Source organism: Physella acuta, unplaced genomic scaffold (assembly GCF_028476545.2).
Source record: "Physella acuta isolate Inbredline_101_S28 unplaced genomic scaffold, ASM2847654v3 ptg001929l, whole genome shotgun sequence".
In the NCBI taxonomy this organism is placed as follows: domain Eukaryota; kingdom Metazoa; phylum Mollusca; class Gastropoda; family Physidae; genus Physella; species Physella acuta.
Window position 1 is genome coordinate 86,535 of NW_026733434.1, and position 3,025 is coordinate 89,559.

The following is a 3,025-nucleotide window of genomic DNA, read 5'->3' on the forward strand; positions in this document are numbered from 1 at the left end:
CCCTCAAACTTTCGATTTGCACCCCCCTCAACCTTTCAATTTATTTTTCCTACCCATTTTGGCGCCCCCTAAGGTCGGCGCCCGGGGACATATGTCCCCCCCCCCCCCCGCCCCCCCCTCGCTACGCTACTGTTAAAAACACTAACCCCCCCCCCCCCCCACCACATCAAAGCAGCCTCCTCTTAGTTACCTCCTCTAAGTTTAAAATCGTTTCAAAGTAAATTATCTGCCACTAATAGCCGTTATCAAACCCGTCTCTATGATTGTAAAATGTAAACAGCGTGAACCACAGCTCACCAGACCACGCGAGGGGGTGGGGGGTGGTAGCGATAGAGAGGAAGAGAGGGGACTGTAAGGCGCGCTTGCAGCTTGTTTTCTAACGGCTCCCAGAAGAGAATTATATATATAGATTATTGCGATATCTGCATAATGTTATTGTCACATGTTAATTTAACTGTCAATTTTTAGAGTTGTATGGAAAACAATATACTTATGTAAACCAAACAGAGACCTCTCAATTATCACATTTTCTATTTATAGCGATGTAATAAAACTACTCAGCTTAAGAGATCTTGTTTTTAAATCACAAGTTAATCACATCAATTGTAATGTATGTAGTAACCAACATTTTGTGTAATTATCCCAAAAATTACCCAAAAGAATTAGTTACAGATATATTGATTCTAGGTAACTCTTACTACTATGATGCATAATTAAATCATAAGTCTTCAACCCCTAATTAAACTTGTGATTGTATAATTAAATACTTGACCCTATGGTTACATTTTGATAGTGACTTTTTGGCGCCACTGAAAATTGCTCATACTTGGAATCTGAAACAAAAGAAACATGATTATATGAGAGCATGTCATAATTTTTTTTTAAATCCAAATAATATGATGGAAACCAGAATTGTTAGTTTTTTCTAAAATAATTGTTTTTAATGTTTAATTTTTTTCTTCTAATTTATCGTTAACAAATAAATTACACTAAAAACGAAACATGCATACTATCAATTTCTTGAGTAACAACATCGATTTCGTCATAATCGTGTCTTTGCCGTATCTTCAATGAAGTGTCAGTATTCACTGTGAGAAAAAAAAAAACACTTTTTAATTGCATTGTTTTAACACATTATATAATAGTGGACTATACTCTTTTTAAATACAATAATTTACATTTATTACGATTATAAATATATGAAACTTTTTAGTTTTAGTTTAATAAAATGAATTGGCCTACTTTTACTTGCAAACTTCATTTTTGTGGTTACGGATATAGTAAACCCAAAAAAAATATTTTTGCAACTTAAATATTACAAATTAAAAAAGTAAAATAAAATTAGGCAAAATCTAATGTAGAGAAAATTAGGATTAATTAGTGCGAAATTTAATGTTTTTTTATTTTTTCCCCCCATATTTAATCACTTACGAGGTTACTTACAAACAGAGATAAATTAATAAATTATTCAAATGTAGGCCAATTTGTTGAAAAACCTTGTCATTAATTAAATCATAGATTAAGTTGCGATAATTAAACATACGTATAACTAATTGCAATGGCTGATGTGGCAAAACTAAGATTTCACACAATTAAATATGGGAACTGGGCATTACCCCCCTGCCTATTTAACCCCCGGACATCCCCCCCCCCGGAGTAATTACCCCCATGTCTATCCCCCCGTCAATTACCCCCCGCCCAGTCGGACATTACCCCCCTTCCCCCCCCCCCCCCGGTCATAGCTTAAGGTTCAGCTAGATTTAGAGCTAGGGTTTGAATTTGGGCTAGGTCTAGGTTTAGGTCTAGGGTTAGCGCTAGGGTTAGAGTTAGGAATAGGGTTAGGATTAGGGCTAAGACTAGGGCGAGCGCAAGGGTTGGGGTTAGGGCTAGGGCTAGGATTAGTGCTAGGATCAGGGTTAGGCTTAAATGAATGTCTAGAGTTGGGTTTGGTTTTGGGTTTATTTTAAGGTGAGGTGAATTGTTAGGTTTTTCGTCTTTGTCTTAAGGTTAGGATTAAGGTAATATAATGGTATAGAGTTGGAGTTAGAATCAGGATTCTATCTTGATGAATGGGGGTGGGGGGGGGGGGAATTCTCCAGGGGGTAATTGACAGGGGGGTAATTGCTCCGGGGGGGGGGGGATGTCCGGGGGTAATGTCCTGTAGCCATTAAATATACTGCACCGTTTTGAAATTAAATTCTACATAATTAGGAATCCAAACCGTTATTACCTGCCATATTCATATACGTGTTTGACATTTCTCTGCCTTCGTTGTTAGTAGAGCCTACGAAATTGAAAAAAAAGCCATTAGAATATATACTAAATACATTACACCTCATTGTGATTTACATTTCTGAAGCCTAACATTCAATATTATATTTAAAATTTGTTTAGCACAACAAAGAGGACAATTTTTGTTATAACAGATTATAACACACTATTTCTTTTCTATCATCTGTCGGTTGTCGTTTTTTAAAGAATGCATTCCTAACACAAAACACCTTAAAACATTTGGTTTAAAACCATCATATTTTTAAAATGTATTTTTTAAAATAAATAGGTAATTATATTTTGCAAATTGTAATTCATTTTATATTTTATTTTAAATGGTATATTTTATATTTGTGTGATATGCCATACCTTCATACATATCCTTCTTTTTCTTACAAAACACAAAACATCTGCAAATTTAGAACATTTTAGATTAAACTAAATAATTAATAATTGCCAATTTAACATAATTGTTTAACTTAGAAGCTCTGTGCTCTATAATGTTAATTACTATTATAAAAAATAATGAGTTTACGTATAAAAAAATAACAGTTGAAGTTTACCTTGTTTTACTGAACATTCGACGTAAACTTTTACCTAAAAATAACAGTAACAACTCTAACAGTAAGAAAATGAATAACTATTTTAAAAGTGCCTAAATCTAACATTGGTCATTCGTTTTACTATTTATCATAGTACGTATGTCTCTTTGTCTAATGATTAGCATTTTTATTTCACATGAGGGGAAACAACT

General features: G+C 34.0%; 1 long non-coding RNA gene across 1 annotated transcript; it reads right to left on the reverse strand.

Moving 5' to 3' along the window:
• Positions 1 to 200: 200 nt before the first annotated feature.
• Positions 201 to 2,683, reverse strand: LOC131931249 (uncharacterized). The gene is made up of 4 exons (XR_009384266.1): positions 2,641 to 2,683; positions 2,231 to 2,284; positions 1,011 to 1,088; positions 201 to 833 (listed from the first exon to the last, which is right to left on the reverse strand). It is a non-coding gene; the product is annotated as an uncharacterized LOC131931249 (long non-coding RNA).
• Positions 2,684 to 3,025: the final 342 nt, after the last annotated feature.